This window comes from Protopterus annectens, chromosome 16.part0, assembly GCF_019279795.1.
Source record: "Protopterus annectens isolate FY-2018-M chromosome 16.part0, PAN1.0, whole genome shotgun sequence".
Taxonomy (NCBI): Eukaryota; Metazoa; Chordata; order Ceratodontiformes; family Protopteridae; genus Protopterus; species Protopterus annectens.
In genome coordinates this window covers 135,162,883-135,190,583 of record NC_056750.1, presented here as the reverse complement: position 1 = coordinate 135,190,583, position 27,701 = coordinate 135,162,883, and the positions used below count along the sequence as shown (strand labels likewise).

Genomic DNA, 27,701 nt, shown 5'->3' with positions numbered 1-27,701 from the left:
AAATAAACATGTCTACTCCACTGGAAATGCAGTGACTCTGGATTAACCTGGCAGAGTGAGTCAGTGAATCTCTCCACTGAGTTATTGTTTTCACAGGAAAAATAATGTACACTATCTTTTGATGGCATATACTCATTCATCTCTGTAGGACTGGTAGCAGTTTGTACTATGAGTACAGGTACGTATAGCAGAGCCATGGTGTGTGTGTGTGTGTGTGTGTGTGTGTGTGTGTGTGTGTGTGTGTGTGTGTGTGTATGTATGTGCTGATATGTGTGGGCATGTCTGTAGGGGCATGGATGTAGCTGACATGGTGTGTGTGTGTGTGTGTGTGTGTGTGTGTGTGTGTATGTGTGGGCATGTCTGTAGGGCATGGATGTGGCTGACAGGGTGTGTGTGTGTGTGCATGCATGCGTGTGTATGTGCATGTGTGTGTGTGTGTGTGTGTGTGTATGTATGTGCTGATATGTGTGGGCATGTCTGTAGGGGCATGGATGTGGCTGACAGGGTGTGTGTGTGTGTGTGTGTGTGTGTGTGTGCATGTGTGTGTGTGTGTGTGTGTGTGTGAGCGTGTGTGTGTGTGTGTGTGTGTGTGTGTGTGTGTGTGTGTGTGTGTGTGTGTGTGTGTGTGTGTGTGTGTGTGTGGGCATGTCTGTAGGGGCATGGATGTGGCTGACAGGGTGTGTGTGTGCATGCATGCGTGTGTATGTGCGTGCATGTGTGTGTGTGTGTGTGTGTGTGTGTGTGTGTGTGTGTATGTATGTGCTGATATGTGTGGGCATGTCTGTAGGGGCATGGATGTGGCTGACAGGGTGTGTGTGTGTGTGTGCATGCATGCGTGTGTATGTGCGTGCATGTGTGTGTGTGTGTGTGTGTGTGTGTGTGTGTGTGTGTGTATGTATGTGCTGATATGTGTGGGCATGTCTGTAGGGGCATGGATGTGGCTGACAGGGTGTGTGTGTGTGTGTGTGTGTGTGTGTGTGTGTGTGTGTGTGTGTGTGTGTGTGTGTGTGTGCCGATGTGTGGGCATGTCTGTAGGGGCATGGATGTGGCTGACAGGGTGTGTGTGTGTGTGCATGCATGCGTGTGTATGTGCGTGCATGTGTGTGTGTGTGTGTGTGTGTGTATATGTATGTGCTGATATGTGTGGGCATGTCTGTAGGGGCATGGATGTGGCTGACAGGGTGTGTGTGTGTGTGTGTGTGTGTGTGTGTGTGTGTGTGTGTGCATGCATGCGTGTGTATGTGTGTGTGTGTGTGTGTGTGTGTGTGTGTGTGTGTGTGTGTGTGTGTGTGTGTGTGTGCCGATGTGTGGGCATGTCTGTAGGGGCATAGATGTGGCTGACATTGTGTGTGTGTGTGTGTGTGTGTGTGTGTGTGTGTGTGTGTGTGTTGCAGGCTATACCGCTGTGCTGCATGGCCTGGTAGAAGAACACTGGCTTTGTCATTCTGACAGTGCAGTATTCAGTTAAGAGACATGGTAATTAGCCATTAATGAGGTGTCCTTTTGTGTGGCTTTATCTTGTCTCTGATTTGGAGATTCTCCCCGTTGCATTAATTCACACTCCTGTAGTAGCCTGTTAGCATCAGTAGAAGGAATCTCTCTAAATCCACCCATTTGAGACCAGTGCATTATATCTACAGCTTTGGTTTTGTTTGGTGCCTCACAATCTGTGCAGTATTGCTGGTACAGTACTTAAAAGTAGCAGCAAAATAAAACATGTCATTGTGCTTTATCCACTGCTTAGTTATTAGGAATATTAACAAAAACATATAACTAACTTAGACTTTTAGATGGCAGAGAGATGTAGCACTAATCCTTTATTACAGCATTCTAAATATCCAGTTTATCAGTATTATTCACTTTGCAGTCTGTACCATGTGATGGACGGTTGGTTATCTGACCACACTTTTGACAAGAAACTGGTGTTGCAGCTGAGTGCTTTAGCTTTTATTCCACTCAGATAAAAAGATTAGTTTAAAATACAACCAAACATACTTCAATTAATTTGTATATGATAATCAAGCTGTCTTCTTTTTAGTAAGGGGACAATTCTTTTAACAGCAGAACTTTGCTAAGAACATTTTAGAAAGTATCCATTAACAGTTTTTTTCCCGTAAACTGAACATTTACCTGTTCTTTTAGGACTAAAGGAAACACAGAATGTAAGTAGCTTATTTCAGATTTAAACAAAATAAATGTATCAGCTTGTTTTATAAAAAGGTACTTCATACAGGTAATAATGGGGGTCAATATTATCAGATCGAAAACCCGTTTCAGTGACCACCACAAGACCGACACATATAGCGTGAACTACGGTAACGGAGAACGTACAAAACTGCAAAACACGAAATGTTGAAGTGTCATGGTTGGCCCATCTGCGGTATAGCTCCGTAAGTTAAGTGTGAGATAGTTACGGACCTTAGGGTTAGGGTGCGGGTTAAGGTAAGTGCATAGATAGTAATGTATGTAAGGTTTAGTGTAGGGTTAGAAGTAGGGTTTGGTTAGTGTATGCATGTGTTTTATTTATTATGTTTGGGTATGTAGTATGTAGCGCGCGATGGTGTTGGCCGACTATGACGGTTCGAGATTTGAAAATTCACGGTTTAGGGAGTTTGGCGTATTTGCAGTTCACGCTATATGTGTCGGTGTTGTGGTGTTTGCTGAAACGGGTTTTTGATCTGGTAATATAGACCCAATAATGGCTACCAGGCTTCTTCTCAGTGACTGTTCTAAAAGAAATCTCTTCTCAAACACCTAGACATAGCCATTATAATATGTCCCAAACACAAGGCTTTTAGCAGAGCAGATGCTTCCATCTTCTCTCCAGAGATATAAACATGTGCTTTCTCCTATTAACCTGGTGAACTTGGGCATCCTGAGGCAATATAGCAACTGCCTCATGTACACCAACAACCCTCTCCTCTTACTTCCCAACACTCAGTCTTATGAGAGATGCACTTATATATCCAAATTTGAAGCCACGCACTCTCCAGCCAAGACCCGGAATAGCTGGTCTAGAGGAGAAGGTCAACACTTGCACCACACCACATGGAACACACAGCCATCCAGAACACACACCAGCACTGCATTCACATAAAAACACAAATAGGTTCATAGGTTCATAGGTTTATACTAGGCTAACTGCCTCAAGGCATTTATAAGCCTAGCCCAAAGTTATGTGGCTTACGCCGCCCCTTATGTTAGAAATACTGTGCCCATTAGTTTGTTGTGCCTCTGTCCAGTAGTGACACAGAGATGATTCCCGGGGTAAACCTACGATCTCCCATCCACCGGTCAAGATTTCTCTTGAACAGAGCCAGCGAGGTGCTCTGCCTCACATGGACCGGGATTTTATTCCACAGCATGGGGAGTCTCTGGGTGATAAATCTATCCCTCCAGCACGTCCTATTTATATCCGTGCTAAGGTTTAAGTCTCTTGCTCTAGTGGTTTTGGTGGATTTGGATTTTTTGAGGTGGAGCATGTCCATTAATTCCGGGTTGGTCATGGCCTTGTATGTCAGGCACAGATCACCTCTGAGCAGACGGTATGCATCTGAATAGAGTTGGAGTTTCTTCAGTCTGGCAGAATATGACAGGTTTTGGAGTCCCTTTATCCTTTTGGTGAGGAACTTTTGGGGTCTCTCCAATTGCTGCAGGTGTCGGGTGAGATACATCCTGAATGGGGCATTGTACTCTATCATTGGTCTGATAAGTGAAGAGTACATACAGGGGAACAATGACCTCACTTGATCTGGATGTGAATCCCTTCATGATCAGGTGGGCAATGTAGAAGGTCTTTCGAACCACTTTAGCAACGTGAGTGTCAAACGAGAGGCCACTGTCAACCTGGGTCCCCAGGTCCCTGATAAACTCTTCTGTGCTTAGTGGGTTGCCACCTATATGGTAGCTTGGGATTACCTTGTTTTTCCCGAAGGGTATGACTATACACTTTTTTGCGTTTAACTTCAGGCCATGGCTCTGGCACCAGCTATCAGTTTCCGTGAGACCCCTCTAAAGGATGTCTGTGTCCGATGTACTATCCACTATGGCACCCAGTTTGCAGTCATCCGCAAACTTTGTCAGCCATAGTCCTCCTATGTTTGCCTGTACTTCTGAGAAGTAGATGCCGAACAATAGGGGGCCAAGGACTGAGCCCTGTGGGACTCCACTTGTAACCGGCTTGGAGTCTGACATGGCTCCAGCAACTCTAACCCTGTGGGTTCTGTCCTTTAGCCAGTTTGCAACCCATCTTGTGACATATGGGTTTACATTTAAGCTGGTAAGTTTCTCTATAATACCCGAGTGGGGTATTGTGTCAAAAGCTTTTGCAAGGTCAAGATAGGCTGTATGGACTGCCTTTCCCTCATCAATGGCCTTGGTGACTGTTTCGAAGAAGTCGACCAAGTTCAAAAGGCAAGATCTGCCCTTGACAAAGCCAAACTGGGTTGGGTCCAAGGTCTGCAAGTCCCCTATGTCCTTGTTTATGAGTTCCATTATGATCCTCTCCATAGCTTTGCAGACAAGGCTTGTTAAGCTTATGGGGCGGTAATTAGCAGGGTCCGTAGAGGCACCGCCTTTGTGGAGTGGGACCACAGTTGCCGTACGCCACTCCTTGGGCACATATCCTGTGGTGAGGCTAAGATTAAACAGCTGCCTTATGTGCGGGTTTAGTTCTTCATTGAGTTCATGTAGCACACAGCCGGGGACCCCATCCGGTCCCATTGATGCTGTGTTTTTAGCTTTAGAGAGAGCAGCTTTCACCTGCGCATTTGAGATGTCTGGGAGGCTACACTCAGTTGGGATAGTTATCTCTCCTTTTGGGGGGGAGGGGGGGGTGAAGTTTGCGCTGAACCTGTCTGCCAGTATGTTGGCAATGTCTGTGGGTTCAGTGATTTTTGTATCATTTTGGACTAATTCTGAGCATATCTGGGAGTTTCCACCCAGGTTTCTGACATAGCTGAAGAAGGCCTTATGATTGTCTTTTGAATCTATGGCAATTTTTCTCTCAAAGTTGGCCTTGGATGATTTTATGAGGGATCGTAGTTTCTTGCTAGTGCTGATCAAAGATGCCTTCCCTTTTTGGGATTTTGCTCTATCATGTAATAGCTTTCTCCTCTTATTGTAAAGTTTGTTTATGGCTGGGGTCCACCAGACTGGACGCTTGCCCTTGGTGGAAAGAGTCTTGGTTTTATTTGGGATTGCCTGATCCATGCAGTCCTGAAGGTGTTCATAGAAGGCATTTGTAAGGGCTTCTGCAGCTTGGGTTATGGTTTCCATTGGCTCAGGGGCCTTGAAGGATACCACACCTGTCTTGAGTAGTGTGAAGTTTGCTTTAGAGAAGTTCTTCACTGTGGTCTTTTTTGTTTGGGGTGGGGCGGGATGTGGATTTCTAGTGAGATTAGTTTATGATCTGATCTCACCAATGAGGATATACTTCGGTGTGGAGCATTTTGTCCCCATGTTCGTGATGATGAGATCTAGTATATTTTCTCCTCTTGTGGGATGGTGACTAGTTGTTCCATGGCATTTGAATTTATGAACTCCAGGAACCTTTGGGCTAGAAAGTTTGGGCTTGAGTAATGTTCCCAGTCTATATTCGGGTAGTTGAAGTCACCCAATATGATGGTGTTTGGTGATACATTTATACCCTCCAGTGTCTTCAGGAAGGCTGTGTGGGTTTCCTGAGTTTGAGAGGGTGGCCTGTAGCATGCTACAAATTGTAGAGCAGTTTTGCCTATGGTTAATTGCACCTGGATGGTTTCCGATGCTTCGTGCGTAGCCACCAACCTGGAGGTGTGGGTATCCTTGATGAATATGGATACACCCCCTCTTTTTGTGGTGTGGTCCGGGTTTTGGGGCCGGAAAGCATGATGTGAGATGAAACCTGATAGTGCCGGGGTGCTCTCAGGAGCCTTGAACCAGGTTTCAATCACAGCACAGACATCGATGTTCTCCATACTGAGAAGGGCCTCGAGTGCGTGCATTTTGAGATTTAGACTTCTGGCATTGAGCAGCATTACCCTTAGTTTCTTCACGTTTTTGTTTTCTAGGGTGGTAGGTTTAGAATTTGAGCCTTGCCTAAAAAAGGCACTATGGGGGTGGCAAGAGCCTTAGCCAATATCCGGAATCCCAGAGGTGACAGGTGCAAGCCGTCCCTTGCGAAGCAGCATGGCTTGTCGAGCATGTCATCCCAGGCAGACAGGCACTGGATCCCCTTTGAATGACACCAGAAATTAAGCCAGTTGTTAAAGCTGATCATCTTGTCACTATATTGTGGCATAATTCTTGGTGAAGGAAGGATACTGCTCAGGGTCAGGGTCATACCTGCCTGGGCTACATAATCAGAGAGCTCCTCTATGTCTCTTTTCATGTAGTCCAGGGAGGTACGTCTCAGGTCGTTCACACCAGCATGGACAATGACTGTGTCATACTTGTACTTGCCATGGAGTGACCTGAGTGCTTGTGTTATGTGGCGGATTCTAGCGCCCGATAGGCAGCTTACCGTGACCTTCTCCTGTTCAGCCTGGTGAGTGGGACGTCAGTGTGTTTGACTATGGAGTCACCTATGACAAGTATGTTTGGTGTTGTATTTGGCCTTAAGGGCAGTGACTGCTTTGCACACTGATTTTGTTGTTTATGTGTTGTTTGTGTGGTGTATTGAGTTTGCAGTTGCTTGGGTGTCTGCTTTGGAGGCCTCTGCTGTTTAGGTAAATTTTTACTCAGAGCCTCCGAGTATGTCTTAGTGTGTTTATGTGTTTGATTCAGTGGTGTGGTTGAGTTATGTGAGACTGGTATTGTGGTGTGTGTAGTTGCCTTCTCCTCCTGCCTGGTCTTGCCAGTCCTGAGTTGAGAGAGCTCAGCCTCCAGTTTGGCTAAATAGCTGCATCTCTCGCAAGTGTTAGTGTTACGTGGGAGGAGGAGAGGGTTGTCCGTGTACATGAGGCAATTGTAACATTGTCTCAGAATTCCCAGATTCACCAACTGGGCAGGAGAGGACGCCAGCATCTGACCCTTCAACATGCTAGAAAGAATTATGAGTTGGTATGAGACAGAAAAGTAGTGGGCTTAGCAGGGAAGTGGGCACTCCTGGGGGATTTTGCTAGTGAGAGATTTGTATAATATAGGAGTGCTTTACCTGCAAAGAGAATGCTTACAAGACAAGGGATATGCTTATAAGACAAGTGCTGAGCTTTTTGAGAAGAAAAAGCTATTTGGAACAAGTGCTGCACTTTTTAGTAAAGGTGTAAACTGTTTAGGTTCCTAACAGAGCAGTTCTAAGGGAAAAATTGAAGAACAGACTTTATGGAGTCAGAAAGAGTTTAACCTTGTTTAACTGGCGCTGCCCGATGCTGCTCTAGTGGCAACTCCGCGCTAAATCGCGCTAAAGCACGTTAAAGCATGCTTGATAGCAGGGGCTGGAAAGAAGCAGGAATAGACCCAAAACGGACAATAAAACTACAGTTTCAAGTCAGTAACCACCTCTACTGGGGGCAGGGAAGCTGCTCAATGTTATTCACTGCCACTGATCAACAGAGAGACTTTCCTTTAGCCCAAGCAAAAATGGCCTCACAGAAACTTTCAAACAGTTCAGGAACAGCAAGCCTGTAACTGAACTTTTTTAACTCTCAGAAAAGTGGGAAAAAGCAAGATTTTTTTTTTGTTTTTGTTTTTTCAGAGATAGCAGAGGTTCACAAGTAATATCAAGTTATAACAGTGCAGTAAATGACCCCACACAAGAGTGCTAGGTCAAGGACAGAAAATATGCAAGTTTTAAGAAAAAAACGATTTGAAATCACACACCCACCTTTATGGAGGCTGTCAGTAAAAATCTACCCAAATAGCAGAGACCTCCAAGGCAGAAATACACTTGACCACCACAACACAACACTAATCATGAGACACATAAACTCTCCTAAACAGTGTGCCACTAAACCAAAGCCCCTAAGGCAGAACAGCATGCACTGATGTCCTACTCACTAGGTTGAATAAGGAGAAAGTAACAGTCAGCTGCCTGTCAGGTGCCAGGATCTGCCACATAACGCACACACTCAGATCCCTCAACAACAGGTACAAATATGACTCTGTCATTGTACATGTGGGTGTGAATGACCCAAGATGTACCTCCCTAGACTACATGAAAAGAGACATGGAGGAGCTCTCGGATTATGTAGCCCAGGCGGGTATGACCGTAGCCTTGAGCAGCATCCTGCCATCATCCAGAATGATACCACAGTACAAACAGAAAATGATCAATTTCAACAATTGGCTATGTTTCTGGTGTCATTCTAAGTGGATCCAGTATCTGTCTGCCTGGGATGACATGATTAACAGACCTTGATGCTTTGCCAGAGATGGCCTGCATCTGTCACCCCGGACTTCTGAATACTGGCCATGGTTCTTGCCACCCCTCTAGTGCCTTTTTAGGTGGTGTTCCAAAGACCAAATTACCACCGTAACAGCTACAAACAAATGCAATCTGAGGGTCATGCTGCTCAACGCTAGAAGTTTAAATCTGAAAATGCACTCGATCAAAGCACTCCTTAAAATGGAGAACATGGACATTTGTGCTGTAACAGAGACCTGGTTCAAGGCAGCAGAAAGCACCCCTGTACTACCAGGCTGTAACTCATTCCACACCTTTTGGCCGCAGAACTTGGACCAAAGCTCCAAAGACAGTGGTGTTTACATATTCATAAAGGTTGTGCACACCTCCAGACTGGTAGCCCAACATAACACATCAGAGATACTTCAGGTGCAGCTAACACTGGGTAAGACAGCGATTCAGGTCGTAGCCTGCTAGGTCCCCAATAATGTCCCAAGACTCGCACTCCATGTTCCTAAGCACATTGTGGAATATTAGGATCCAGCCTAACACTCTCATATTAGGTGACTTCAACTACTCCTCCATTAACTGGGAAAACTCATGTACCAATACACTTGCCCAATGTTTCCTGGAATTCATTAATTCAAATGCCCTGGACCAGCTCATTCTTACCCCCACTAGAGGTAGTAACATCACTGACCTGATCATTACTAACATGGGCAACCGTTGCTCTATAGTTAACTCCTCCCTGGTTAGATCCGACCACAAATTAATCACCCCGGAAATCCACATCCCCCCACCCCCGCAAAGGTAACCACCATGAAAAACTTCTCCAAAGCTAACTTTCTGCTCTTAAAAACAGAGTTGGTTAACATCATGGCACCCATGCAAATGGAGAATAGTTGCATGACCACCTACTCATACACCAATGCATTGTACGAACATGTACACAAAGGCATGGATCTCGCCATACCCAGTAGAACCAAGTTGCTCTCCTCCAAAAAAAAGGAAGCCAAGCTGGTGGTCCCCTGCCATAAACAAGCTCTACAACAGAAGGAGGAAACTGATGTGAAATAAGGTGAAGTCCCAAGACTGGAAAAACTCCCTTATCAGCCTCAACAAAAAGTTGAGATCCCTCATCAAATCCTCTAAAGCTAGCTATGAAAACAGAATTACAGCAGATAGTAAAGGCAACTACAAGGCCTTCTATAGTTATATAAAGAATCTCCATGGCAATACCCAGATTTGCTCTGAGCTACTGCACAATGGTACCTCCTATACCGAGCCAACAGATATTGCCACTATACTGGCCGACAGGTTCATTGCCAACTTTACCCCTCTTTTTTCCCCTCAAAGGACCAATCACAATACCAGTAGATTGCCAGGCACCCAGTATTATTGCTGCACAGGCTAAAATAGCACTGTCCAAGGCCAAGATTACAGCTTCCTTGGGACCTGACAATAAACTGCAGAGTGAATTGGCAACTCACCTGTGTGCCCTGTTTGATCACAGCCTCACCTCAGGCTTTGTCCCTACTGAATGGTGCACTACTACAGTCATCCCTCTCCACAAAGGAGGAGTGACTACAGACCCTGGGAACTATCGCCCCATTAGCTTGATGAGTTTGTTATGCAAAGCTATGAAATGCTTCATCATGGACCTAATAAACAAGGATATAGGGAATCTCCAAACTCTGGATCCCACATAGTTTGGTTTTGTGAAGGGTAGATCATGCCTGCTCAACTTGGTTGACTTCTTTGAGTCAGTCACCAAAGCTGTGGATGAAGGCAAGGTGGTTCATACAGCCTATCTTGATCTGGCCAAGGTGTTTGATACCATTCCCCATTCAGGAATCATAGAAAAACTCCATAAGCTAGGCATCAACCCCTATATCACTAGGTGGGCTGCAAACTGGCTCACAGAACCCACAGTGTGAATGTAGCGGACTCCAAGTCAGACTGCCGACCAGTCATGAGTGGAGTCCTACAGGGTTCCGTCCTGGGTCCTCTCCTGTTTGGTATCTACTTCTCTGAAGTCCAAGCCAACACAAAGGGTCTCTGGCTGACAAAGTTTGCAGACAATTGCAAGTTGGCAGCTATTATTAACTCCCCAGGTGATGTTGACATCCTACAGAAAGGCCTCACTGAGACCAACAACTGGTGTCAGAACCATGGGCTTAAGCTCAATGCCAAAAAATGTGTCATCATCCCCTTTGGGAAAAACCCAGTTCCCATGAATTACCACATCGATGGTAGTCCACTGAACACAGAAGGTGTTATAAGAGAGCTAGGAACACAGGTTGACAGCAACCTCTCTTTTGACCACCACATTGCCACTGTGGTCAGAAAGTTCTTCTGTGTGGCATATCTCATTACTAAGGGTTTGCATCCAGGAAGAAAGAGGTCATTGTCTCCCTCTACTCTTCCCTCATTAGGCTAATCATCGAGTACAATGCTCCATTTGGCATGTACGTCACTAGACACCTGCAACAAATGGGGAGGCCACAAAAGTACCTCACAAAGAGGATCCTATGCCTTAAGCACTTGTCCTATATGGACAGACTCAAAAAAACTCCAACTATTCTCTGTCTCATATCACCTGCTTAGAGGCGATCTCTGCTTGACATACAAAGCCATGTCTGATCCAGCTCTGTTAGAAATGCTACATCTAAAGAAATCCCAATCCATCCACACCACATTCTCCAGTGACCTCAACCTCATTACCGAAATCAACAGAATGTGCTGGAGGGACAGGTTCATAACCCAGAGACTGCCCTTGCTATGGAATAGATTTCCCATACATGTCAAACAGAGCACCTCACTGGCCTCTTCAAGAGAAACCTTGATGAGTGGATGGGAAATAGAAAATTCACCCCTGGGATCACTCCAGTCGCTCTACTCGACAGAAGCACTGGGAACTAAGGTTGGGTGGCACGATGTCAGGGTAATCCTATGGGCTAGATTTGTAAAGGCTCCAGGGCCATTAGCCTAGTACACACCTATGATTCTTTACCTTCATAGCTTCAACAACACACACTCCCCTTCATTCATACACGAGCAGCTTTGTTAATTATAATCAGTTTAGGCTATCTATTGTGCAATTTAAAGGAAACCTACCCCAACTAAGGCACAAAACGCCACACTTGTAGTAAAAGCTCTGCGTTTGCACAGCAGCTCCAGCATGCACCCTCCTACCATTTTAGACCCAGGAAATTCCCTGGCACTTGATATGCTCTGGATAAGTAAGACTCCCACTCCTCAGTGTATATGAATGCCTTATTTAGGTGAGCAGTAACATATTGATATTAGGGTCTTAACATACTGTTTAATATTCTTTGAAACTGAATTAGCTAGCTCTCTGTATGGTTAAGGCAGACCCTTCTGTCCTAATTCTCAAACTATTTTGCATTTATTGCCAGAAAAAGATATCTTTGTTTGTGCAACATAAATGACCTCCCCTTTTTTTCTCATGTATTGACAGATTTTGGCTGCTTGTTCCTGTGGATCTTGGTTTCCTGTCACCTGAGAATCACCGAAGTCTTTCATTTGGGCTGACCATTGCTTTTGAGTTTCATTTACCGCAGGCATACATGCCCCCTCATTACAATACGAACTGCTTTTTCGTGTCCTGCATTACTAAGGAGCAGTGGAAGGTTGTATGTGAAACAATTGCCTGACACTTGGCTTGGGTCAGGTAATAAAGGGCCTAGCAATGGCAGAAAAGAATTCCATGTGAGTTTTGCAAGACTTTGGTATTGACAGCCATTTATCCATCTCTTCTCCTTACTTGTCAGCCCCATAAATGAACTCATGGTGTGATTCAAAATGGGGGTAAGTGAGTGGTTGAACTGCGTATATGGAAACGTCACCAGCACCTGTTTGGTTTTTTTTTTGTTTACTTTCTTAGCGCTTTCTTAAGTATTATGTTAACTTATGTTCATATCGATCAAGTCTTCATTTCTGCCATTGTCTTCAGACCCAGAATTCATCTGAGTTCCCTCTGTTTCTGAAAAGGGACAGCTTTTGTAACTATTCTGTCCATCCTCTTTGGATCCATGTCACCAACGTTTCATGTTTGCCCAGAAATCATGGAAGTGGAGAAAGTCTTTCCCATGAGTGATATCATGCCATAGGCTGAGTATTATCCCAGCACAATTCCATAAATTAGGGGAGTAGTAAATAAGCACCATGTCAGTTGGGGGATAGATTCTTCCATCCCCATACGTATATACAATTGCCAGTTTTCCTTCTGAGGTTGCTGTACTGTATTTTACGTACGACTTGTTTTTTTAAATTAATGGACGAATGAGAGAAGATGTCTCAGGATTCAGTCCATTACAGTGAACTCCCGTGTTCAGGGTCCTGAATTCTTCTTAGGCTTTAAGCCACGTGGATAAAATCAAACATAATGATGATTGTCACTGCTGAAGTGACACCCTGAACCTGTGTGCAAAAAATAGGAAAAAGGGGTTGAGTATGGATGCATGGATATAGGAATGAACCGGTTAGTCAGTGTGTGTCAAACGTTGGGCGTGCACTACCAGTGTGACCTCTAAATGAGCAGATGTCTCTTCCTTTAATTATTTTTAATCATCAACACGTGCAAGTTCCAAATATAACTATGCCTTTTGGTTTTCCCCAATCAAAAGTGAAACTGTTAGTCTATCCTACTCAATGGCTGGCCAACCTCCTCTTTCAGCTGTTCTCTCAAAAGTTAACAAATAGGCCTGTTATCTTATCAGAGGGATTAGTTTTCCTGTAAGAAATAGTTAGCTGTTATTGTCTGTGTACCAGGGCGGTGCCCTTCCTGAATGTATTCTCCACCTTCAGCAATGACCAGAAATTTATCTTGCAGGTTCTGTCTAGTCCTCCTCTGCTCTCCTGCAGGTCAGCTTGGCAGGGTTTGCATATTTTTATCACTGTTTTGTTGAGCAGTGGTATTCCATGGCACACTGTGTTGGAAAACTCGATTCTTTCCTTGCTGTGCTCAAACACTTTGAAACAATGCCTGTATGGCCTTCTTCATGTTACTGTATGCAGTGTATTTCACAGTTCAGTAGGCCAGAGATTAGCTTTAGTAGCACTAAGGTTCACTCACCAGCATGCAGTTTGGATTTGTGACATTATCACCACCTTGTGATAAACTCATTTTTATCTGAACACACGTTGGTCAGGGGCCTATGTGTTGAACCAGTTATCTTGGTTATTAATTTAGATTAGATAAAGACTTTTGGCTTTAAAACACAACCAGACATGCTTCGGTTCAGCTGCAATGTAGTTTCATCTTCAGCAAAAGACTACATTTCTTTAGGACAGCAGCAGCAGAACTTCACTGAAAACATCTTTAAGTGGGCAATTTTTCAGTAGCAGTTGGTTGTTCCACAGACTGAAATTTGACTTTTTTAGGCTTAAAGCCAGTACATAAATTAAGTAAGTGGCTTGTTTCACCTTTAAGCAAAACAAAGTGCTGCAACTTGTTTTACAAAAACAGTTCATGTAGGAGGTAAGTTTTCCTGTGCCTCAGTGCAGCTTTTACTACAACAACCAATTAGCCCGTTTTCACTTGCAGACTTTAAATACCAGTCAAAAATATCACAGTTTTATTCTGTAGTAATTTTGTGTGATAGACCAGAAAGCCAATTTCACCTACAGGCTTCAGGAACACATTCTCACTTGTTGGATTCATGTGCATACCTCTTCTGGAAAGAATCTCATCTTAAACTCTCAAACATTGTTTTTTAAGATTTCCAAGTTCTGGCTCCAGAAATACAAACACAGCTGTTTGTTTCCACAGCTCCAGCAACACAAGGTATCCCACATCTCTGTTTCAAACTGAACTGACATACAACTCTGCTAATAATTACTTATTTATTCTCTCTGTCATGGATAGGCCGCGGTGGTGCAGCAGTTAGCGTTATCACCTCACAGCAAGAGGTTCTCCGGTTCGATTCTCGGCCACGGGGAGCATCTTTTGTGCATAGTCTGCATGTACTTCCCATGGTCGAGTGAATTTAAAGACATGCAGGTAGGTGCAAGCATGTGTGGGTGTGCCTTCTTTGAAGGTTGGGCGCTGGGCTGGCAGCTCGACACCGTAAAAATTCATTGCCAGTCATTAGCGGACTGGAGTTCCGCTGTGGCGACCCCTAACCAGGAAAAGCAGAAAGACAGTTTTATTCTCTCTGTTATGCTGATATATCACCCATGTTAAGGCAACAAAACATGCCACATTTATAGTAAGAGGCCAAGGTTTGCACAACAGTTTTGTCTGAATAGTTTATTTTAATAATTTATATAATATTATTCATAAACAGGCCTGGCCATAGGCATTAAAGCTGCAGGAAAAAGGGTCTATTAGTGCAGTCACAGAAACCAGCAATTTGAAGACATTTTAGCCTCAATGAGGACAGGCTTGATTACTAGCTAAGTTGCATGTTTCTGAATTGCCCTGTGGTTATCACAAGCACTAACAGGCCCCTTCTTGCTGCCCTTGCAGTAATCACTGTTGGTGACCTATACACTGTGTTAGCACAACCACCCTCTCATTCACACACACACACACACACACACACACACACACACACACACACACACACACACACACACACACACCTAAACATCTGCCTCCATATCGTTATTTAAAAGAATGTTCCTGATGATGTCTTGTATTATTCTCCTTCTCTCTCGTAAATAAATTATTACAGGCAGTTAATAATACTAGACATTACCATTTTATGCAAGACCTTTTGCTGTATTACCTCTTTAAGTGGATTAAAATAATATTTACACTCATGTGTTGTCCAGTGTCTCCCCTTGACTTTGTCCAGAAATCTTAAGCAAGGCCCTTGAAAGTCATAGACTCTTACAGTCAGTCCAACAGTCAGTCCATAATGACAGACATTGCTGGCTGCCCTTGTGGGTCATTTTAAGGCTAGTTACATTCTATCAAATGTGAAAATCAAACTCTGTATCCTGTGCTTGTGAGGTAAAGAACTTAACTGATATTCCAACCCCCCCCATTGTAATTTGCAGGTTCTTGCTGCACAACCCATTGTTCTAGTAGCTTTTACATTGGTTTCTGTAGTATTTCAAATGTTTCCCTGGTATCTAGTGTTCCCCTCTGACATACTTCTTTAGCTGCTTATTAGTCTAGGGGGAGTTGAGTTATGGCTGCCCACCAAACACACACACATAGACACACTCTCCGCACAATAAACCCCCTCAACATGGCAGCGCGCGCACACACACACACACACACACACACACACACACACACACACACACACACACGCACTATCCTTCCTGTATAAAGAACCACCTTAACATGCATAGTAAGTTAGAAATCTAAATAATGATTGTATTCTGCTTTGTTTTTATTATTCAATCATAAAATCAAGAGCTTTTGAATTCTCAGTTGAAAAATAGAGGCAATGATTGTCAAAATACCTTTCTACAATAAATAAAACCCATGAGTATAAAGAAAATGCCCTGTAATATTAGTTAATGCCCTTTTCCAAATCCTTTAATAAAATATTTGAAGTGTATAATTTATTTATAGTGATTATTAGGATTTTAAATGCTTGTTTTTATTAAATATTGTTAGTTTCTACACTATGCTCGAACAACTGTTTCACATATGATATATTTTCTCTGTAGCTTTTTAAACTGCAGTATACCAGCACTAACAATGAAATAGTAAGCATTACATATGGAATACTGTGGAGCATGCAAAAAGCTTGTCCATGCCACATTAAATTATTTTACCATACTTGAATTGTGGTTCTATCCCTTCAGCTGCAAAAATGAGTTTTCCTAAATATCTGCAATGTTTTTAAAATCAGCCTTCTTTTATAATCAACACAAATATCTTTATTAAACATTCACATTTGTGTTTGTTTGTCTTTTCGGCTTTTCCCGGTTAGGGGTTGCCACAGCAGAACTCCGGTCTACTAATGATTTGCAGTCGATGTTTATGGTGCCGAGTTGCCAGCCCGACGCCCAACCTTCAGCAAAGGTACGCCCATTCATGCATGTCTTTTGGAAGCCACTCGACCGCGGGGAGGACATGCAGACTCCACACAGAAGGCACTCCAGCCGAGAATTGAACAGGAGAACCTCTTGCTGTGAGGCAACAACGCTACCTCTGTACCACTGCGGCGATTGCAAATCAGAAGGAAAGGTTTAGTGTCATTTTCCTGCCCCTGCATTTTCTTTCTGAATCACGGTGACCCTCTGAGCTGCAGTTTACTTCCTGATAGATGTATGATGCAGTTTATGTAATGTATATGCATAGTTCTTCAGGATAGACTTCTGCCCCACAGTCTCTGGATTTCTTTCTCTTGATGTTGGCAGGCAGGAAGTGAGAAAACTGTAACAAATTTCTCCAAAGCTGCTTGTGCAAATAATTTAACCAGTTACTCTTGTTGGTAGGCAGAAATTTAAAAAAACACGTTCAATTACTAAAGGAATGAAACAATTGCCAGATACCACTGAAATTATTAGTTTGCTAACCTCCGTGACTTAACGTCGGTTGTATTAGTATTCTGCCTTGATATTACTTTTATGTTATGCTAAAAACAAATACATTAGAAATTCAAGCAAATTAAGGACTAAGACAAACAGTATTATTGCATTTAACTAGTTAATAGCTGACATATGGCCAAAACATTGTCCTTAGCTTTCATGTCTCAGTTTAGAATAAAAAGAATGCTCTGCTATACATTACCTATTATTTAAGTTCTGCGTGTATCAGAAGCAAGCACTTGTCATTGTTTATCACTGCTGTAGTTCTTATTTTTCTCCTTTTCATATTTGAAGAAAAGATTCCCTTCAGGAACCACTTGATAAAGTAGCAATGCAAATTTCCTTTGCTCGCTTTTTCATTTATCTTTGTTTCTTGTGTTCACATTTGTTTTAAATACATGTGAGTTGCTGCACTCTAATCCATTCCTTAAGCATGCTCCAAAAAATTATTTGATTAAATATGGCAGCATCTTCCGAAGTGTCAGATATTTTTTGCCCCTCAGGCAAAAATTGTTTTATTTTTGTATGAAACAACAGATGCAGTTTTATACCATTTTTTAAAGTTTTTTTTTTTATTCAAAGGAGGCATGCTTATCTTTTACTCAGCACTTTGGAAAGTAATTATCATCAAATCTAATAAGATTTTCATCTGTGTTTGGAGGAGGATTTCTTCAAGCTGTTCTTAATATTAAGCCTTTATCCAGGCTAGAGGTAACTCTTAACAGTGATGGATCTAGGGGAATATATATGTTTTTTATGGTTGGAGGAGCTACTAAATCTCTGCAGGTTCATTCTATATCAAATGAAACAGCTTCTTGTAGATTCAAAATTTTTGGTAGCCAAGATGATAGGAAATTAATCATATTTTCTTTAATTTCTTTGCAATGTTATATATTTTAATATTATTTCTACTAACTCTTTGGTTCTCGCATTCATTTTTTTCGTCAGAATCATTCAGCACACTCTCAATGCTGGTTATTTGACAGCATTGTTGTTTTACTAAGCTTTTAATTATGTCAGTTTGTTTTTATACACTCCTGTTTTATTGTATCCGTTTTTCAGTCATATTTGTTCATCTTTGTGAAAATACCCTGCCTACTTAATAGTAAGGTTAGTATTTCAGTTTCTGCTTGAGTTGATCTTTGAATCATTCTACAACTTGTCTAGCTGGTTCTTTGCACTTTGAGTCATTTTCCCATTTGTGTTTATCTGTTTGCTACTTCTTTTTGAATCAAGTGTTTTCAAAATAAGTATCTGGCGCTGCATTTGCCATTTGCTTTTTAGGTGATACAACTTTTGGAATTTAATCATAGTTGTCTTTTTGTGAAAGAAATTAAGGACAAGGCTGAGCTGCATAAGTTCTGATTGCTTCCAGGTGACAGTAAGGCTGTATTTAAATGCTATTGTGGTGTGAGGGTGAAGGGCATTTTAGGTAGCCCTTCCACTTCTTTTTGTGGCAGCTCAGACCAGTATCTCATTTATTGTCTGTCCTTTATGTTAATTTGACCACAAAGCTCCCACCTTCTCAATTTTCATTGGTTGTTGTCATTAAGTACAAAACTGTCATTTTGCAAAGTCGCTCCCTTTTAGCTGTTCAAATATTTTCCCCCTCTCATTGTTTTCTATAAATCCTGAATTAAGGGTGCCCACTGAACCAATCATTATTGCTCTTGGAACATTTCCTGCTGTACTACAAATTGTCTTTGGAAACTCCTCCCAGTCTCTTCTTACCTGCTCATACTAGTGAAGACTAGAAGATGAAACTGGATGTTCCTTTTCTTGGACTGATGTGGTACTTAACAATAGTGACGGCATAATTGTTTTAGCAAAATTGTTTTAGCAAAGGAACCTCCCAGTCACTTTTTCACGCACAACACACACACACACACACACACACACACACACACACACACACACACACACACACACACACACACACACACACACACACACACTCACCATGCTTGTCTCTGTGTTGTTAGAATGTCTCCAATGTCTCCTTTTACCTTGCTTCATAGTTTATGGATGAATTCAGCCTGCCATTAATGCCAGACAGAGTTTCACAATTCATAGCCTTCAGATAATCCATGGTAGTACAAAAAGTATTAGACCAAAAACTTTCTAAGGCTTTAGGAGGCAAATACAACATTCAGCCCTAACTTTGTCCTGTTTTGTGCTATGAGATTAAAAGTTATGCCTGTCATTCCTCCGTATATCTCATGAACTGTTGCAAGTATGTGGAATAATGCCTGAGATCCTCTCTCTATATTTATATATAAAAACCTTGATACACTAATTTCTCATTTAATGCAGAAGGTAAGTGCTTAGGTTTGCTGGATCAAAGCTGCATAGTTAGACTCAATTTTAGAGCCTTGAAAGTGCACTGCTTGAAAGTATCCCTGGTATCTAGTGTTTTCCCCCATCCTTTTTGAAATTGATATTACGGCATGATAGCTTATTTCTGGTGTCTAGTGTCCCCCTCAACCCATGTAGTTAAAGATAACCCTTGTAGTTAGTGTTCCCCTTCCCCATGTAGTGAATGAAAATCCTGGTGTCTAATATTCCCCCCTGCCCACATAGTTAACGACTTCAGTGGTGGCTGATCTTCATCCTGAGCCAATGTTACAGGCTTTGCTTGTGAATCTAGTTGTGTGTGTGTGTGTGTGTAAGTATGACAGCTGCAACCTACACACACCCACATTCTGAGTCAATATGCACACACACACACACACACACACACACACACACACACACACACACACACACACACACACACACACACACACACACACATCCCCTACCACATCACAATAACAGACACACACACACATCCATTCACCCACAAATTTGTGTGGCATCTAAGTTGTGGATGTTACTTATTCAGAACTACAACACCTTGGATTGTTGGTTTCTGGGTGACCAAAAAAGGTGAATTGAACTGTAATAACCCTGAAAAAATGCATTTCTGTTTGCTTGACGTGACCGCAAATTTTTATAATTGCAGTGTAAATAAACAGTACTTCAAAAATGCATTGTAAATAATCTGCACTGAACCACAAAGTTGAGTGTTCAATGTGCTATACATGCTATACTGGTATTTTTTGGCAGGCATAATTTTGTTAAAATCTACCGGGGTCCGTACAGATCCCTGAATGCACTTTCCACCGAAGCAGAAATCACTGAGCATACTTAACCGAAAGTGTTGTTCAATGAAGCAGCACTTTCGGATAAGTATGCTCGTTGTGCCAGTCGTATTACAGTGCGGATAAGGGAAAATTCCCTTTTCCCCACTGTAGTGTGACCTCAGAGTGAGAATATTAAAGTAGGGAGGTGTGGGGGGAACAACCCCCCACATGGGGAGTGCAGGGGGGCTTGCCCCCCTGCATAGAAGTAGGTTTAATGTTGTTTTATTTTTTTTAAACATACTTTACCATAAGCGCTTTTTTGGTTAAAGCTCTTTCGGTAAAGTATGCTTGGTGATAATGGATTTGGACTTTTGATCTTTCGATCAAAAGTCCTAGATCCAATCTACCAGATTACACTTTAATCTGTTCCTGCATCATTGCATACAAGTGCTGATATACTGTAAATTAATATCCTCACCTGGAAAGAGAGAGAGAACTGTTACTCTGTGTGTGTTACAACACCTACCTGCAGAGAAACAGAGAGAGAGAGAGAGAGAGAGAGAGAGAGAGCTGTTTGCTTACTGAAGAACTGTATCTTTTAGCAGATTTCAGAGGATTTTTCATCAGGTAGATGGCAAATGTTGTAGGTGTGATTTGGAAGAAAGAGGTAACTGGGAACATATATTTTGGGAATGTAATGAGTTGGCAGACTTCAAAAATTCCACACAGAGTACTTTGTCAGAAAGACTTTGTGAGCAAATGAGTGTAACTAAGGAAATTTATTTTTTTGAACTGGGATGCAGAATCTGTATTGCCTAGACATTTTAAGGCCTTGTTGAGATAAATTCTGGTGGCTGCCATAAAAAGCATTTACTAGAAAATGGAAATCAAAGTCTAAACCAACTGTATTTGATAAAATTGAATGTTGTAACGACCGACAAAGTTGTAAGAGCTGCAAGTGGAATCTTTAGAAAAGGGTAGGAGCAAATTACGTAGAAATAAATAGAAATTGTGGGAACAATACATGCAGACTAATGTTCTGGAAAAGGAGTGAGGTTTAAGGGAAAGCAGGAATCAAGCAATTTATGTAATGTTGGATTAGTGATACTTATACAACCAATATATGTAATGTATAATATTTGTAAATGGGAAAATGCTAATATGATTTGTTTTCTTTTATGTAAATGTATGTTTGCTTATGTCTTAAGTGATAATTCATTAACAGTGTTAAAAAAACTGCTATCCTCTTGGCAAAATTTGATTTCTGCTAGAGGTAACCATAAAAGCCTGAACCACGCAAGCCTGATATGGAGGAAACTGGCAGCAAAAACGCCTTATCACATGATGGCCGACCACAAAGGAGCAGTCTGACACCTCCTTTAGAAGAAACTGCCTTTGTTGCTTCTTCCCGCTCATACAGACAGCTTTTCAAGCCGTTTTTGTTTACTGTTGGGGTATGACTTTTTTTTCCCCCCTATTTGTAAGTGGGTTGTGTCATTTTGATTTAAAACTTGAAAGAATGCCTGTCTTTTATAGAGAGTCAGAAGTTGAAGGGGCATTTTTGTGTTATGCATGGTGTGCTCCCTGTGTAGTAGCGTTTTATCCTTCACTGTCAGTGTACACTTTTTTGCATTTGGCTTTAAGGCATTAAAAGTCTTATCAGCACAGTTTGGTGATGCAACAAAGGAAAGTGCAATGAATACATTTACTATTCATAGTCCTACACAGAGACCATACTACTACCCTTCTCTTGCTTTGTAGCCCAGTTCACTCTGTTTTGGCACTTTTTCCATTCCTAGAAATGGTGCTCTTGTGTTTGAGATGTTCTCTGTTGTGGTTAGTAGAATTTAGTCACAGCACTTTTATCCCAATGTGTTAACTTTTTTGCATTGTTAATTAATCATGCATCAATAATGTAATATAACAAATTCTTTATTTGTAGTAGTATTTGGCCTCCATTCCTTGTATAGAAGTACATTTCTAATTTTAACTTTAGTACCCATCAAAACCTCTTCAAACTTGTTAATGTCTGCTCTCCTATACTAACAACAGCTAATCTAAAAACAAGTTTCGTCTAATACAGGATCTCAAAGTATTGGATATTATTGTGGGAAATCTTTATCTCAGTTTTAGACGTGTACATATTATTTATATGTCTGAATTTTGCATTCAGTTATGCTTACAGACATTTATTCAAATCATTCTGTTACTGTGTATTCGCATTTAATGATTGTGCTTTTCCTGATCCACCTTCGGAAACCATCCAGGTGCAACTAACCATAGGCAAAACTGCTCTACAAATTGTAGCATGCTACAGGCCACCCTCTCAAACTCAGGAACCCCACACAGCCTTCTTGAAGACACTGGAGGGTATAAATGTATCTCCAAACACCATCATATTGGGTGACTTCAACTACCCGAATATAGACTGGGAACATTACTCAAGCCCTAACTTTCTAGCCCAACGGTTCCTGGAGTTCATAAATTCAAATGCCATGGAACAGCTAGTCACTGTTCCCACGAGAGGAGAAAATATACTAGATCTCATTATCACAAACATGGGGACAAAATGCTCCACACGGAAGTATATCCCTCATTGGTGAGATTTGATCATAAACTAATCTCACTGGAAATCCACATCCGCCCCCACCCCAAACAAAAAGACCACAGTGAAGAACTTCTCTAAAGCAAACTTCACACTACTCAAGACTGGTGTGGTATCCTTCAAGGCCCCTGAGCCAGTGGAAACCACAACCCAAGCTGCGGAAGCCCTTACAAATGCCTTCTATGAACACCTCCAGGACTGCATGGATCAGGCAATCCCAAATAAAACCAAGACTCTTTCCACAAAGGGCAAGCGTCCAGTCTGGTGGACCCCAGCCATTAACAAACTTTACAATAAGAGGAGAAAGCTATTACATGATAGAACAAAATCCATAAAAAGGAAGTCTCCCTGATCATTATTAGTAAAAAATACGAGCACTCATAAAATCAACTAAGGCCAATTTTGAGAGAAAAATTGCCATGGATTCAAAGGACAATCATAAGGCCTTTTTCAGCTATGTTAGGAACCTGGGTGGAAACTCCCAGATATGCTCAGAATTAGTCCAAAATGATACAAAAATCACTGAACCCACAGGCATTGCCAACATACTGGCAGACAGGTTCAGTGCAAACTTCACCCCCTGTCGCCCCCCTAAAGGAGAGAGAACTATCCCAGCGGAGTGTAGCCTCCCAGACATCTCAAATGCGCAGGTGAAAGCTGCTCTCTCTAAAGCTAAAAACACAGCATCAATGGGAACGGATGGTGTCCCCGGCTGTGTGCTACACGAGCTAAATGAGGAATTAAACCCGCACATAAGGCAACTGTTTAATCTCAGCCTTACCACAGGATACATGCCCAAGGAGTGGCGTACGGCAACTGTGGTCCCACTCCACAAAGGCGGTGCCTCTACGGACCCTGGTAATTACCGCCCCATAAGCTAAACAAGTCTAGTCTGCAAAGCTATGGAGAGGATCATAATGGAGCTCATAAACAAAGATATAGGGGACTTGCAGACATTGGACCCGACCCAGTTTGGCTTCGTCAAGGGCAGATCATGCCTTTTGAACTTGGTCGACTTCTTCGAAACAGTCACCAAGGCCATTGATGAGGGAAAGGCAGTCCATACAGCCTTCCTTGACCTTGCAAAGGCTTTCGACACAATACCCCACTCGGGTATTGTAGAAAAACTTACCAGCTTAAATGTAAACCCAAATGTCACAAGATGGGTTGCAAAACTGGCTTAAGGACAGAACCCACAGGGTTAGAGTTGCTGGCGCTATGTCAGACTCCAAGCTGGTCACAAGTGGTGTCCCACAGGGCTCGGTCCTTGGCCCCCTATTGTTCGGCATCTACTTCTCAGAAGTACAGGCCAACATGGGAGGACTTTGGCTGACAAAGTTTGCAGACGACTGCAAACTGGGCGCCATAGTGGAAAGTGCATCGGACACGGATATCCTTCAGAAGGGACTCACGGAAACAGATAGCTGGTGCCAGAGCCATGGCCTGAAGTTAACCGCCAAAAATGTATAGTCATACCCTTCGGGAAAAACAAGGTAACCCCAAGCTACCATATAGGTGGCAATCCACTAAGCACAGAAGAGGTTATCAGGGACCTGGGGACCCAGGTTGACAGTGGCCTTTCTTTTGACACTCACATTGGTAAAGTGGTTAGAAAGACCTTCTACATTGCCCACCTGATCATGAAGGGATTCACATCCAGATCTAGTGAGGTCATTGTTCCCCTGTACTCTTCACTTATCAGACCAATGATCGAGTACAATGCCCCATTCGGGATGTATCTCACCCGACATCTGCAGCAATTGGAGAGACCCCAAAAGTTCCTCACCAAAAGGATAAAGGGACTCCAAAATCTGTCATATGCTGCCAGATTGAAGAAACTCCAGCTCTATTCAGTCGCATACCGTCTGCTCAGAGGTGACATGTGCCTGACATACAAGGCCATGTCCAACCCGGAATTAATGGACATGCTCCACCTCAAAAAATCCAAATCCACCAAAACCACTAGAGCAAGCGACTTAAACCTTAGCACGGATATAAATCGGACGTGCTGGAGGGATAGATTTATCACTCAGAGACTCCCTATGCTGTGGAATAAAATCCCGGTCCATGTGAGGCAGAGCACCTCGCTGGCTCTGTTCAAGAGAAATCTTGACCTGTGGATGGGAGATCGTAGGTTTACCCCGGGAATCATCTCTGTGTCACTGCTGGACAGAGGCACAACAAACTAATGGGTACAGTATTTTTTCATATAGGGGGTGGCGTAAGCCACAAAACTTTGGGCTAGGCTTATAAATGCCTTAGGGCAGATAGCCTAGTATAAACCTATGAACCTATAATGAGATGATAAGGAGATGCTTGTGAGCTACTGTGAGTCTAACAAAAATGAATTTCCTGATGAGGATGAGGGAGCAGCCTCTCCACTGGAGCAGTGTTGAATGGATTCATTAATTCATTGTTTAAATGGATATTTTTTCTTTGCAAAATGCTAAGCAGAGAGCCAGGAAAAAGCTGGATATTAATGGGGAAATAAGTGAAACAATTCTTCAACTAAGCTTAAAAGAATTGCATGAAAATCAGTGAGAGAATGACAAGTAATGTTTAATGTTTTAACAAATTGATATGAGCTTTCTGAGAGCTTGCTTTCCATAGACATTTCTTTCATTTTGAAAGAAATTGACTGAGAAAAATTGTTGTGGTAGCATGAAATATATGCTTAACTGATTTATTAAAAAAATGCTGATGTTCTTTATATTTGAATATAGTGAGTATTTCAAACAGTACTGAATTCTCATATTACAAACAGTAACCTATTGCAGATTAAATCATGCCATAAAGTCTGTGAACTGTGAAACATTATGGTTTCAGATTACTTCCGACTTGGGACTGGGACTGGTGGGGGGATACGTGTAGCCATAGGGCCCTATTGCACACAGTCGACTAAATTGTCCCAAGGCAGGTCATGGTTTTGGCATACAGTTTATATACAGATGTCCTTCTTAATATTTTGGTCGTACTCTTGTTTTCCTTAGATGGAGTTTAATCTGTGTTGTTGTGTTCATCACTCTACAGACCATTATGGCAAACATAGGACTTCGGTATGCTTACTGTCCAGAACGTTGTGTCCACTTATGTTGTCTCTAAACCACTCTAAGCCTGTGTCATGGGGAATCAGACAAAACTGATCTTTTGACATCTGCTGCAACAAAGTGCTATCAGGATCAAATTCATGATCACTTATTACTGGAATAAATGGCTTTCAGAATACACAACAAATAATGCTGATTCCCCTCCTGCATCCTGTTATAGTAGCAGGTTGAGCCCAAACAGACCCATTAACAATTTATATGGACCAGAAATTGAAAACAGTTGTCAAAATGTCTGTGGGTCCTAAAGGACTGTTGGGACATATTACATCTCATGATAGATCTTGAATTTTGTCACAATAGTATTTTTCTTACAGCAGATGTCGAAGATATGTTCACAATGATTCCTCACGACATAGGCTTAGAATGACATAAGGACTGTATAACTGACATAGGTGTATCAATACATGAACCAGACCCAACGGTTTTTACAAGCTCAGTTCTGTGTCACTGGGAAAATATGTATGCTTTACATTGTTTTTTTTTTTTTAGTGGATATATTACATTTTATCTAAGACACCTTGATGATATTTTATCCATTGCCTGGGAGACGGAGTTGTTCAGAAAAGTTGTTTCACATACCTACTGGACAAGTTTATGAAGACAAATTAAGGAGAAGAGAGGTTAGATTTACCCCAGTTTTAAATAATCCCTTTACTGCCAACACTGATGAACAACAAAATAAGAATATAGTGCTACATCAGCCTTTAAATATAAAGGGTGTTTAAAAGATAATGTTAAAAAAACTAGACAACAATATTTGATTCTAAGGGTTTAATTAGTAAGTCAGGTAACAAACTTACTTTCAATTGCAAATCTAATTACAACTTAAAGAATATTTAAAAAACTATTAGATTTGGAGCATGTAGACAGTGTGTATATATGTATGTATATATATATATATATATATATATCAAAGTCTTAAATACTGTTATTCAAGGACATCCAAGAGTTACCTCATGCCCTGGAAAGTATACCTTCAACATGCAGTGGTGGTGTATGTTGCTGTTTGTACCCAATTTGAAGCATTTTATAATGGAGAAAACAGAGAGGAGACTGCAGACATGTATCCATGAATATTTGTATAGTATTTTAAAGAAATACATAAAAAATTGCTGTACAAACATTCTATTAGTGAAGATTTTATAAAATTAAAATTTTTCATTCTGAAGAAAGTAGTGAAGAAATGGGAGGAGACTTGGAAAGGTATCCTAGAATACAAATAACTACTTTTTATGAATTAAAGAAACCCATCATGTAAGAAGAGATGTACCAAACTATCAATTCCCTTCAAATGGGGAAACATTGGAGCCTGACAGTATTTTGATAGATTTTTTTACAAAGTATTCTGGACTGAGTAAGGAGTCCAACATTAGATCAGTTTGGAGAAATGGAAATGAGGCACTGATTCTCATATTCTGGTTGACTAGTTATTACTGGATCTTCTCTAAACAGGGTAAAAATTCTTGCCATCCTGTAAATTATATTGTCATGTAAGACTAAATTTCTTCCTGGACTTGTTTCTATCCAGTTTAGTATAGGAGACTCAACAGAGATTTATTAAGGGAAACTAAGTTAGAGTGGATGCATTCAGTGTATTTGTTGATATACAACAACTGACACACAATCACAATACCCCTGCAGCAGAACAATTTGTAGATTTTGACCTAGCATTTGATTTGGTTTGGAATTATCAATAAATGCATATTTTTATGTAAATTACTTTTTACTCATCCCCTTTCTCCAGCTGTAGCAAATAGCTGGTGTTATGTTCCCATTATGCTATCTAGAGATGGCTACCAAGGGTGACCACTTTCTCCTTTTCTCTCTATTTTGGTGTTATGCCTTGAGCATGCATGTCAAACAATAACAAGCCAACTGGGTTTTGACTTAGCAGGATATACATTTCAAGTAGATACATATTTGCAGATGACTTACCATTTGATTATCTAATATGCATCTCTGTGTGTCCCAGATTTTGGAAAGATTTGTATTTTTAGTGACATTTCTGGCTTGACAATGAA

At 41.7% G+C, this 27,701-nt stretch overlaps 2 protein-coding genes across 4 annotated transcripts in view; one reads left to right on the top strand and one right to left on the bottom strand.

The window, feature by feature from the left end:
* The window catches only part of LOC122790712 (receptor-interacting serine/threonine-protein kinase 2-like), a 652,068-nt gene that overhangs the window by 50,725 nt on the left and 573,642 nt on the right, over positions 1-27,701 (top strand). The window lies entirely within an intron of this gene.
* Positions 1-27,701, bottom strand: part of LOC122790713 (receptor-interacting serine/threonine-protein kinase 2-like) — a 1,224,079-nt gene that overhangs the window by 958,038 nt on the left and 238,340 nt on the right. The gene's annotated exons all lie outside the window — the stretch shown is intronic.